Consider the following 12,391-nt stretch of genomic DNA (forward strand, 5'->3'; position numbering starts at 1 on the left):
CGACGTGTCTGGTCTGGTCAGCATGTTAAGGTGTAAATGCACCAGAGTTCGAGAGTGTTGGAGAGACTACAGAAAGATAGGGAGGGTGTTGATCCATCTGATTTGTTTAATAGATGTCTGGAACTCTGGATACTGTGTATCAGGATTTGGTCAGCATTTGTAGTGCAGGAATATGTGTGGGGGGTGGGGGGGGGGCAGTCAAGAAACGTATTACAGGAATGTGGGGTGGCAGTCACTAAACATATTACAGACAGTGGCGATCTGTCATGAATTTTGGGGGGGGGGGGCTTGCCCGTTTTGCATGTTATTTTTTGCATTAATACGTGTCACATCAGTTCGCAAACAAAGTAAAAAATAATATATCATTGAGTTAATAAAGCCACATACAAACATGGTCTCTTTTTTGTTTTCTCGAGTAAAGCAGCTCCAAAATACAGGTGTTTCAGCCTAGCTCAATGTTTTCTGTGGTGGTGGCGAAGCCAGCAGACAATATGGAACGTTGCGCCATGATTGGCTCAGTGTTCCATCACTCGTGGGGACTTTACGTCACTGCCAAGTGTAAGAGGAGACATTGAAAATTCTAGTCCTTCGGCTGCTGCGGTAGAAGTGCCCATCCAAGAAGGCTCAAGGTCAGTGGCCACAGATAAAATGACATCAAATCACGTTATATGTACAGTAGCTTTGATTGGACTGATCATGTCAACATCATACATTCAAAATCTCAGCTAGCAGTCATCATCATGAATCAAATTGACAATCTACTGGCAAATCCTTTTTAATCCTTGTCATATGAAGAGAAATTATATATAAAACGTATAGGTGTTCATCGGCTATCGGACATTAACACTACACAAGTTGGAAATCGCAAATTCAATGAGTGGTTTGGAAGGAATCAGGGACAGTGGCTGTGTGGTCCCAAATCTAGGATTAAGGGGCTATTTTCCACATTTAAAATGATAAACAATCAACATTGGCCATGCTGTCAATGAAGTATGATTTGTGCCGTGCTCAAAACAACTTTTAACTTGGAGGACCGCTGCCCACTATCCTGTTAAAGTGAGCTGAGCACAACAATGTGAGTCCAAAAAGTTCAGTTAGGTCAGTTAGGATCACCACTTTATTTTAAGAATGTGAAATGTCTGAATAATTGTACAGAGAATGATTTATTTCAGCTTTTATTTCTTTAATCACATTCCCAGTGGGTTCAGAAGTTTACATACACTCAATTAGTATTTGTTAGCATTGCCTTTAAATAGTTTAACTTGGGTCAAATGTTTCGTGTAGCCTTCAACAAGCTTCCCACAATAAGTTGGGTGAATTTTGGCCCATTCCTCCTGACAGAGCTGATGCAACTGAGTCAGGTTTGTAGGTCTCCTTGCTCACACACACTTTTTCAGTTCTGCCCACACATTTTCTATAGGATTGAGATCAGGGCTTTGTGATGGCCACTCCAATACCTTGACTTTGTTGTCCTTAAGCCATTTTGCCACGACTTTGGATGTACAGTTGGGGTCATTGTCCATTTGGAAGACGCATTTGTGACCAAGCTTTAACTTCCTGACTGATGTCTTGATCTGTGGCATTGTGTCGTATGACAAAACTGCACATTCTAGAGTGGACTTTTATTGTCCACAGCACAAGGTACACCTGTGTAATGAATCATGCTGTTTACTCAGCTTCTTGATATGCCACACCTGCCAACTGGATTCATTAACTTGGCAAAGGATAAATGCTCACATACAGGGATGTAAACAAATTAGTGCACTACATTTGAGAGAAATAAGCTTTTGATGCGTATGGAACCTTTCTGAGATAATTTATTTCAGTTCATGAAACATGGGACCAACACTTTACATGTTGCGTTTATATTTTTGTTCAATATATGTAGCTCGTGAATGGCCTCACACTCCAGTGGGTGGCGGTGTATGCATCTTAAATTGGATGCGATCCGCCAACACAATCCCAAAGAAGAAGTATTTTTGTCATTGAGGCGGCATGCTAGCAAAGTAGAGCTCATTTTCAACTTTTGTTAAAATCCTACATGCGTTTATGTTTAGAGGAAAGGAGATGATTCGCAGGGATGGAAATGACCGAAACACATTGATGAACATGGTAAGAAAAGTGTCCTTGCTAACCTACCAGCCAAAAGCTGACGTTAGCTTGCTACGTTTGTTAAACGTCCAACCAGGCCAAACAAGTGTAACGTTATCTAGGACAATGACTGGGTCACATTTTGTAAAAAAACGGGAACTTGTTTCTGGTGACTGTTGAATTTATAACATGTAAATGTCACCTGTTTCTGGTGACTGTTGTATTTATAACATGCAAATGTCACCGTATTCCCTATTTTGACCAGGGCACTTAGGAAATAGGGTGGCATTTGGCAACCACGGTGTCGCGTTAGCTAATCTGGTTATGGCCAGGTGCTGCAGTGTAGCCATCATGGCGGTAGGCTGTAACAGTTAGCATGTTAAAATCTGGTGACTGACGTACACACTTTAAACCATATATGCTCTTTTGAGACCCCTCTTTCAAAGATTCAAAACTCTTCTAGCGATGGTAGTGAAAATAATAGGCGACTTAATTATTTTTTTTAATACATGACCCAAAACATTATGGGACGTTAATTGCTTGATGAATTCAGAAACCACATCTGTGTAGACGCTTTCAATCTACGTTGTATCCTTCATTTACTCAAGCGTTTCCTTTATTTTGGTAGTTACCCGTATACTATAGCAGTGGGTTCTGTGAAGCCTGGCAGTTGTGAATATGTATACAGCAGTTTGACGCTATTGATACTGTGCACAAACCTTTGTCTTTAGAAACACACGTTCCCTCAGTTTTTTTGTGTTAATCTAAAATGATGTAATGTATTTACTATTCAATGAAACTAGATTCGTTTTTACTAGCCAGCTGTCTAATTTAGTGACAGAGGTACTATAGAAAAGAGTACAGGTTTGGCTAGTACTCCACTGCCATAAAGGGTTCCCTGTTGGTGGTAATGATACATGTTGTCCAGTAAAGGGTGTGGGTACTAGGATAAGATCAATAAACTCAAGAGGAACAGAACATTTTGTAACATATGAAACCAATGTTTGTCATCAACAATAAACTGCTCTTCTAAAAACACGAATCTCCTATGTTTCCCATCTGTAGTGGTTCAGCATATCTCAACGAGTCTGCTGTCCTTGGAAGTCAAGAGATGCATGCTGACTATAGTACACACTTCTGTGGAGCCAAGATCATGGATCCCTCTAACCTCTGCTGTAATTGGCCTACTGGGTAAGTAGGCTACATGGCTTGGCCTATAGTCTGGCTTTTTTCCTAAATGGCACACTAGTCCCTATTTAGTGCACTGCTTTTGTCCAGGGCTTTGGTCAAAGTAGTGCACTATATAGGTAATAGAGTGCCATTAGGGAATCACTGTGTAAATAATCTGGTCTTGGGCAGGTGCTGCAGTGTAGCCATCATGGCTGTATGCTGCAGCGTGTCTTGTAGGACCTAGACTATAACAGGGGGTTCTGTGAAGCTGCCCTGGCAGTTGCAGGTGTGAGCATGTATACAGCAGTTTGATGCTCATGTATGATACTGCAGACAAACTGTGTCTTTAGATAACAGAAGTGTCCCTTCTATCTTTTTGTGTTGAAATAATGTTGTAGACGTATTTACAATAAAAACAAGATTGGCTTTCGCCAACTAACTTTAGTGGGAAAGGGGTACTGTAGAAGATTATACAGGTTTAGTAGTCTAGTGCAGGGGTGTCAAACTCATTCCATGGAGTGCTGAGTGTATGCTGCCTTTTAATTTCCTTTCAATTTGTGTGTAAAGACTTAAACAACCAGGTGACTGGAGTTTAAAACTAATCAATGAGCTCAATTGATCACGCAAGTACGAGGGAGAAGCGAAAACCCGCAGACAGTTGTCCCTCCACTGAATGAGTTTGACCACATTGTCTAGTGACTAAGATTTCCCTGTTGGTGGTAACGATAACGTTGTCCAGTAGAGGGCATACTTTGGATAATATCAATAAACTCATGAGGAGCCGATCAAATTCTTAAATTGAACTGTCCCACATATGAAACCAATGTTTATCAGATCAGCAAACTACTGTACTAATAACGTATCATCTGTTTCTCACCTGTAGTGGGTCGGCATCGCATCGTGCCCGATGTCCTTGATGAACTCACATGATGGGTCGTCTGTTGAGACCAGATGCATGATGACAATGAAGGGGCAAAGCATAGAAATATATTATCACATTCGATTTCTGTTAGAAATGGGTTCCTCTCACCGCTGCTGTAATTAGCCTACTGGGTAAGTAGGCTACATGGCTTGGCCTATAGTTTGTGTGTCCCAATGGCACACTATTCCCTACTTAGTGCACTACTTTTTAAGCTATGTGGCTTGGGCTATAGCCTGGCCTTTTCACCAAATGGCACTATTCTCCATTTAGTGCACTACTTTTGTCCAGGGCTTTGGTCAAAGTAGTGCACTATATAGGTACTAGGGTGCCATTAGGGAATCACTATGTAAATAATCTGGTCTTGGGCAGGTGCTGCAGTGTAGCCATCATGGCTGGCTGTATGCTGCAGCGTGTCTTGTAGAACCTAGACTATAACAGGGGGTTCTGTGAAGCTGCCCTGGCAGTTGCAGGTGTGAGCATGTATACAGCAGTTTGATGCTCATGTATGATACTGCAGACAAACTTTGTCTTTAGATAACAGAAGTGTCCCTTTTGTGTTGACATAAATCAAATGCTGTAGACGTCTTTGCAATTCAATTAAACTAGATTTGACCAGCTTGTTAACTTTAGTGGCAAAGGGGTACTGTCGTGAAAAGTGTACACAGGTTTAGCTAGTAGTCTAGGCCCAGAAAGATTTCCCTGTTGGTGGTAGTGACCCACATATTCCAGTGAGGCGTACCAGGGTAATATCAATAGTCATGAGGGACAGATCAAATAGTCTGTTTTATAAATTGAACTGTCTGACATATGAAACTGTAAATCATTTCAACAATAAACTGCATACTAAAACACTTCTGTAATCTTTCCCACCTGTAGTGGTTCAGGATATTTTAACAAGTCAATGTCCTTGAAGTCACGTGCGGCATTGAGACCAGATGCATGAAGGGCCAAAGCATAGAAATAGAATGACAGATTCTATTTCTGTGTCGCCAACATCCATGGATCCCTCTCACCTCTGTTGTAATTGGCCTACCTGGTAAGTAGGCTACATGGCTTTGCCTATAGTGTGTCTGTCCCAAATGACTCCCTATTTAGTGCACTACTTTTGTCCAGGGCTTTGGTCAAAGTAGTGAACTATATTGGTACTAGAGTGCCATTAGGGAATCACTGTGTAAATAATCTGGTCTTGGGCAGGTGCTGCAGTGTAGCCATCATGGCTGTATGCTGCAGCGTGTCTTGTAGGACCTAGACTATAACAGGGGGTTCTGTGAAGCTGCCCTGGCAGTTGCAGGTGTGAGCATGTATACAGCAGTTTGATGCTCATGTATGATACTGCAGACAAATGTCTTTAGAAAACTGATGTATGCCGGCCTCCCTTATATATTTTATGGTGGTTAAATGCTGTAGGTGTATTGTGCAACTCCCAGCCTATTTCCTCATTGCATGTGTCATGCTTCGTAGGCTACGCCCACCATTTTCAACTTATCTTGTGTAAAGATTTGTCAATTACATAAGCGATAATCAAGGAGCTATGTGTTCTGTGGAAAATGATGAACGACTTGGAAGGCATGTTCTACGACGCACTAGCGGAGTGGAACTTACCTCCCAGTGTGTTGCGTTCCAGAGAACGCATAGATCCCCCGCGTTGTATCATGGCTATAATTTTGTATCATGGCTATAATTTGACATAATTAGCAGAAGTGTGTTCCAAATCCACTGAAGTAGCTAGCAAGTTTAATTGATAGCTACAGTAGTTGCCTTAGTAACCGAACAGACTTGCTTATTTAGCTTACCGAACCAGAGAAGACTCCCGTTGGGCAATGGAGGAATGTATAACTCCTCGGTCAACAGATTGTCACCAATCATGTTCACATTGTCATGCAGCATCACACAGTTAGCTAATTGTCATGCTTGTGAAAATCTGCCAATTTTCCTCAACAGTACGTAATGTCACTGAGAACAAGTTAATAATCTCGAGAGAAACATGTGTAATGTTGTAGTTGATGAAATTCATGCTAATGTTTTTGTCAACATGAACTCCTTGAAGGAGAGCTTTCCTTGTCCGGCCGGCCCATTGATGACACATGGGCAATTTACACAATGGCTGTTAATACAATTCCAATGGAATGTCTGCTTCTCAAAAGTATCTGACCAAACCAGCAGTCTTATTTTACTATTATGAAAATGTTTTCAATTGGACTTTTGCTGTAAAAAGCAGTTCAAACATGAAAGAATGAACTCTAGCCATTGAATTATACTGTTATTTTATCTTTATTTAACTAGGCAAGTCAGTTAAGAACAAATTCTTACATGGCATTATAGGGAAATAATGCATACTCTAGAATGCCAATCCGAAACGAGTATTTAACAATTCCATGGTATAAAGTAGTGGTCTCCAACGTTTTCTAGCATGAGAGCTAGGGATGCACGATATATCGGTGAACATATCAGAAACTAGATGTCTAGTTTAACGCTTATGTTCAAATCCGATGTCAAAGTTTGTGCATACCTATATAACGTAGGTACATAGCGTAATGGTGCCACGTAAAATGTTGCGCTACACATGCAACGCAGCATTCCTAACCTAGCCCACAATGTCTGCTGTCTGGATCGAGCAGTCATTTGAAAGAGTAAAAATTTCAGCGCGACAACTCAAAAGGCGAAATCATTAAAGCCAAGATAATGGAATTCATTGCCCTTGACAAGTAACCGTTCTCTGTCGTGGGTGATGTTGGCTTTCACCGACTGGTCGAGCACCGGTACACACTACCAAGTGCGTTTTTTTTCAGATGTTGCCCTATCGGAGATGCACAGTAATAGCGTCACTGCTATTAGCTTCACGACATGCATACTATGGAACGCCGTTTGGGTCTTTACGTGTCAAAAAGGATACAGTAGCACTGTCAAAGCTGTACAAAAAAAGTCTGCAAACACCGGCCACGAACGATGTGTTGACAATACCGCATTGGTAATAAAGCATCATTTGTTCGACCGCAACTTCTGCGGTAGCTAGCTTTACCTTGGTACCTAGCTAGCACCAATATAACCAGCCTGAAAACAATGACAATTATAAACTGCAGTAATTTTCATTATTCTTAGAAATCATTTTGGAATCCTTTTAAGTATTGTTATTCGACTATTGAAATTGTAACTAGCCAGTTACTTAACCCTGTTGCCCAAAGCAAGCGTTATAAGCAGCCAGCGAGCTTCATCTGGCTAGTGATGCTCGACAGGACCGGGTTATGTTGTGAAGCTAACCACAATAAGGATTAGGCACAATAGAAGAAATTGCGGTTTGCCTTCAAAATAAACGTATGTAATTGACAGTGATGCAAATTAATACAAAGTAGACCTATGCCAAACTTATTTTGAAGGATAATTGCAAAGTCCACTACTGTTGCTATGTTTTTGGGGAAGAACATTGTTTGCATCCATGAGCTAGCTAGCTTTTTTTATGACCTGCATTGTAGGTGCGTGAGAACTTTACCAGCATATCATACATATTGATGAATCGTTGTGACGTGATACTGTAATCAATGTGTAAGAAATGTATAAACGTGTTCAATTATGTGCAGTCATTCAGGTCCTGATTGGTCGACAAGCTTATTTAGTGTTATTTGACACGCAAAGACCCAAACAGCGTTCCATAGAAATCCTGGTTGAGAATGAAATGAATTAACAAATGAACGAAACAGCACAGCATGTAAGTGAAAGAAATAGGTTTTGATTATGTTTTACTTGTAATGGGGACATGCGTAAATGCCAACAAAATAACTTTTTGGTGTGTGTGTGTAACCTTTATTTAACTAGGCAAGTCTGTTAACCAATTCTTATTTACTATGAAGGCTTAACCAAGACAAACACTGACGACCCTGGGCCAATCGTGCTCCTCCATATGGGACTCTCAATCACGGCCGGATGTGATACCGCCTGGAGTCGAACCAAGGACTGTAGTGACGCTTCTTGCATTGAGTGCCTTAGACCGCTGTGTGTGTAACTATTTAACTGTACTAGAATGCTTAAAAGCCCCCTAAAATGTTTATCTGTATTTATTCATTTTAAAAAATGACAAGGAAAATATTGGATATCAGCAAATTGTCATCGGTGCATCACTAAATGAGAGCTACTAAAACAATTTATTTTTTATAGCGTTCAAATTGGCACATTATTCTCCTCTGCAACTCTTCCATGGGATTTGTTTGCTAACTGGTCAAATAATGGGTCATAAAGGTATTTTTTTAAATGTTACACTCAATAGGCTTATTACAAATGTGCATTGAGAAGTTGTCAATGTTTAAATCAGATAAATTGAGGTCTGGTGGAAACTAACACATTTGAGTTTAATTCTCCTTTAATTATGCATTAAGCAAGAAAGGAATGTCAGTCTAGCTATGTTTCTGCTGTTAGGCCTGCTGCAGCACAGTTTGCAAAACAATGGCAACCCAATTGATACTACAAATCATCTTTGTCAGGTAAGCCTACTATGCAGTTACCATTTTAATTGGTTTTGGGGGAAAAGTCTGCCTACCCGCAGGGCGGCTATCATTAGCGCGCGTCTACCCGCAGGGCGGCTATCATTAGCGCGCGTCTACCCGCAGGGCGGCTATCATTAGCGCGCGTCTACCCGCATGGCGGCTATCATTAGCGCGCGTCTACCCGCAGGGCGGCTGTCATTAGCGCGCGTCTACCCGCAGGGCGGCTGTCATTAGCGCGCGTCTACCTGCAGGGCGGCTATCATTATCATCCCTAACTGGATATATACGGAGTGCTAGACAAATGCGCACACCAAACAGACAGACTGGGGCAATATTGCTGGAAATGAATTGGCAGATATTGTTACCTTTGTCTTTTTAAGCCGACGGTTGCTACCCAAGGGTGGGATAATGTCAATGTGGTGTTGATTGGATAGCAGCCGGGAGCTTTGTTTATGACCGTTTGCGATAGAACGCAAAATAAAAGCAGTGAAGGAGCAGAATCAAACTAACCGTTGATGTTTTGACTGATGTATATTCATAGAATTAGATTAAATGTTATGTATAGTGGTGTATTGTCATCACGATAACCATTTGTCAAAGATTCAGTGATGTATGTTATTATCCACTTCCTGTAGCAAGCAACAAACGCTACAACCATGAAAAATGTGTTCATGACAGAATGACCTTGCAGGGGGCTCTGTAACAACTTGACTCTCAGCCAAGACCATATCACATTTGTGTGACTGTATTTCTGGAACATGCTGTTCTCTTGGTGTAAACTAATGTGGCATGATATCAGAACTGTAGTTTTGCTGTACAATTGTTCATGACTCATCAATAAAACTAGTAAACAAATTAATTTTTTCCACGTCAAATCTATTCATTTTAATGCTGTAAAAATGTCACCATGAAAGCATTTGCACCACCTGAAGTTTTAACCTTGGTGGGTTTGATGGTAGACCTTGGTTTGGTGCTGAATGGATGTCATGTTACTAGTTTGCCTTAGAATGGAGTCGACTACATTTCAATCAGCACTAGCCATCTGTGCTAAATGTGTTGGGACGAAGCTTATTCTTCAGTATGCAAGGCTGATGCTTATGCCCAGAAGGCCTTGTCATTGATGGCACTGTTATGAAATATGAGCTAAAATCCCTATGTTTGACACGCACGTGCTAAGAACGGCACGGATAGATTGACATTGCCCTGTGTGGATCTTAGAGGATTATCTTAGTTCTACTTAGATAACTACATGTGCATGATTCCACAGCCATGTGAAATGTTTCCATATTGCAGCTGAATGCAAATTATTCTTACCTCTTAATTTCCCTGCTGGGATTTGGTGTTCTCAAATGGTTATCCAACAGGAAGCCCTGCCCTAGGGGAAGTGGGTAATTGTGGAACCTCACATGTAAAACATTTGAGGACACAAGGCTATGCCTTACACAACAGTCCCCCCCTGTGCCATAATGTCCTAACTTTATCAAATTGAATCAATGGAATGTTGGTAAAGGCATTGCAGCGGTGGAAGCAGATAATACATGGCTAATGAGGTTAGTAATGAAAATGTCATTACCAGTTCAGTCAAGTAAAACAAAGTCAAATACGTTTTCATGTTAGCTTCATGATTTCCATCTATCTTGTCATGGTTCCTCCTTTGTATCCCATGACTCATTTTGCCGTATACTGGTGATTTGAATTCCCAATGTTGACTCTGCAGCCTACTGAACATTTTGCTCATGCAATTGTATCTTATACAGTAACCATAACCTTATCATTTTGGGGGACCCTTCAACTCATGCTTATGATCTACTGTACTGCCAACTTAGGCCCCACACTTTTTTGAAAGACTGGCACATGGACTTTAGGAGAACTAAGCTGAAATCCAGTAAATGGTTTCTAGAGACTGAGTTGTGAAGTGCATGTCATGCTGTATTTTAAATGGATAAAGCTCTCATAAATTATACGAGATTGAGGGATTTAGATTATATTTGAGTGCAGAATTGGGCAAATATTTTATAAATGTAGTATGGATTTTAGGGGATCCACACAGTAAATTACTCATTTTGTAAACAGAAATATGGTGAAAGAGACTTAACACGTCACATGGGCATATTGTCCAATATCATGAATTGATGCATGGTCATGAAATGAAACGTTATTTTTTTTCAAATGTGCATGTGCACAGTTCTCTGCTCAGTGAAGATGACAGCTTTACTCATATCATGTAGCTTTTCCCTCTGTCGCTCGTCACAGTATGACAGCTGAGCCGGAAGCATAAAAAAAAATCATTTTCAATCAAATGCCAGCTCATCGGTCATGTCTCCTAATATTCTGTCCCATCACTCAACTATTATTTCTCTGATAGGCCTACATATTGATTTAGAAACGGACTTATATTCAATGATTTGTATTGGAACCGCATATGCACCACACCGCGGCACTGCTGAGCTCTGTCTGTCCCAAAGGGGGAGGGGCGAAGCTGTCAATGAGAAAGCTCAAGCTTTCAAATACATTAATTCTCTCCAGTCCTCAAGGCTCAAACCTTCAGCTGGCTGTCTTTAGCTCGCTAGCTGCATCTGGATATGAAAACCCAATTCTGAACCTGTTCGCTAGCTATGCCTTTTTGAAGTGCTGTTGTCGCTATCAGGTCGATGGCTAATTGGCTAGCAAAACGGCTAGCTAACCTTCAGCACTCGTTCATCACCGACCGGCGAAAAGGGAACCGAATAAGGCTATGGATTAACAGTTAGAAGTGTACTTGAGTTTCCTGTTCAGTCAAAACAATACGAGACAAATATATCGAAAGAAGCACATACTTGTTAAAGAAATTCGATAATTCATTGGTGAGTGTCATTTATATTTGTTAAGTTAACGTTATACATGTGTAAATTCTTATTACCTGCAAGGCACATGCCTGTAGTGATTGTGTACAGTGATGACTAGCTAATGTAGGCTAAATAGCCTAAATCATGCTTTTAACTACATAGGCTTCTACATGGTATAGCTATATAGGGTGTGTGAGAGTGTCACTCATTGAGCATCACTGAGTGACTGTTGCTGGTTTCTGAAGGGCTCAGCTATAAATGTTTGAGTAGCACTGGCACAGCTTGTTTGTACAGTAGATTACAGTGCTGCTGGCTATGGCGTATTGGTTAACAGTGAACGAACCTGTCTGGTTTGGTTTCTGAAATGTCACCTGTCCTTTTCCCCTTGACTTACATCTTTTGTTCAGCAGGGAAGTATCATCTCTCTCTAATACATGACGGTAACAATTGTTCACCTGTTTTAAGTAGCCTAAATAACCCCTATAGTTGCCTAAATGGAAAGGTTTAGCCTAGTTTTACTTTAGTAGAATATGATTAGCTTTTACATACAGTAGCATAGATGTAGCTTGGTGCCGGTCTTCTGCTCTCTTGCCAACTCATATGAAATTGTTATGCCAAATTTCATTTGAAAAACAGGCTGACACACAGGCTAGTGGGACGTTTTAGTTGAAAAGCCCCATATCACTCAGAAGTATAGCTCTGGTCCAGTGCATTACGTATGGCTTATGCCTTAAACGTTGGAGGCTCAAGCCGAACCTAACGCCCTGGTTGGAACAGACCTACCAGAAGTAGTGCTGTGTAGCAAGTGTTTGACACCCCTATCACACGATGTCCCTACCTTGCCGCACGGCTGCTGAAAAAGTAAAGCAACACTTGCTTAGTAACATGTATCTGCACGTTAAATAAAT

General features: G+C 41.0%; 1 protein-coding gene across 9 annotated transcripts in view; it reads left to right on the forward strand.

Moving 5' to 3' along the window:
• Positions 1 to 487: 487 nt before the first annotated feature.
• The window catches only part of LOC109888435 (SEC14-like protein 1), a 71,896-nt gene continuing 59,992 nt past the window's right edge, over positions 488 to 12,391 (forward strand). For 4 of the 9 annotated variants that reach the window (XM_031829872.1, XM_031829876.1, XM_031829888.1 and 1 more), the window contains exon 1: positions 11,168 to 11,501. The gene's annotated coding sequence lies outside the window, so the exon portion shown is untranslated. Of the gene's footprint in view, positions 630 to 1,799; positions 2,113 to 3,156; positions 3,283 to 4,144; positions 4,315 to 5,059; positions 5,220 to 11,167; positions 11,502 to 12,391 lie in introns of those variants that run through there. The other 5 variants (XM_031829864.1, XM_031829856.1, XM_031829881.1 and 2 more) reach the window with 5 other exon arrangements.

Source organism: Oncorhynchus kisutch, linkage group LG1 (assembly GCF_002021735.2).
Source record: "Oncorhynchus kisutch isolate 150728-3 linkage group LG1, Okis_V2, whole genome shotgun sequence".
Lineage (NCBI taxonomy): Eukaryota > Metazoa > Chordata > Actinopteri > Salmoniformes > Salmonidae > Oncorhynchus > Oncorhynchus kisutch.